We start from the raw sequence: 629 nt of genomic DNA on the forward strand, positions 1-629 counted from the left end.
CAACTCTTGGGCTACTCTTTTACCAACGAATAGTGGAATTGACCGTAACATTATAACGCCCCCACGGCTGAAAGGGCGAGCATGTTGGTGGGATGGGGATTCGAATCCGCGACCCTCAGATTGCGAGTCGAGCGCCTTATCCATTTGGCCATGCCGGGCCGCAACACTAGGGTTTGTATTTTTTGTATGAAGAATACGAGTCTTTAACAGTATGTCTTGTTACTTTAAAAAAAAACATAAGGGAATCAATAAAGAATGCAGCGTTAAAAATATAAGCCTAATACTAATGTATAGAATAATTATCCAAGTTTCTTTTTAAACGTTTCCCTGTGATGTCGGCCACATTCTCACACTACCTACAGAAGTCAAACCTGCACCGAATTTTTTTATACAAGTAACCATTCATATTTACATAATGTTATATAAATTCCATAGTAAACTGATTATTGTCCTTTTTTTCTTTTTACGGCAGATGTGCACTGAGTGGTCACAAGTAAATAGACACCTAATTTTCGTCATTTAACTGATTTATGCTAATTTGTGTTCACAGAGCACTATATAAATGAAAATGGTTCGCTCATTAATTATCTTGTGCTACAACATGCCTAGAACTCAAGGTTCTTTCAAAT

This window comes from Limulus polyphemus, unplaced genomic scaffold, assembly GCF_000517525.1.
Source record: "Limulus polyphemus unplaced genomic scaffold, Limulus_polyphemus-2.1.2 Scaffold806, whole genome shotgun sequence".
Taxonomy (NCBI): Eukaryota; Metazoa; Arthropoda; class Merostomata; order Xiphosura; family Limulidae; genus Limulus; species Limulus polyphemus.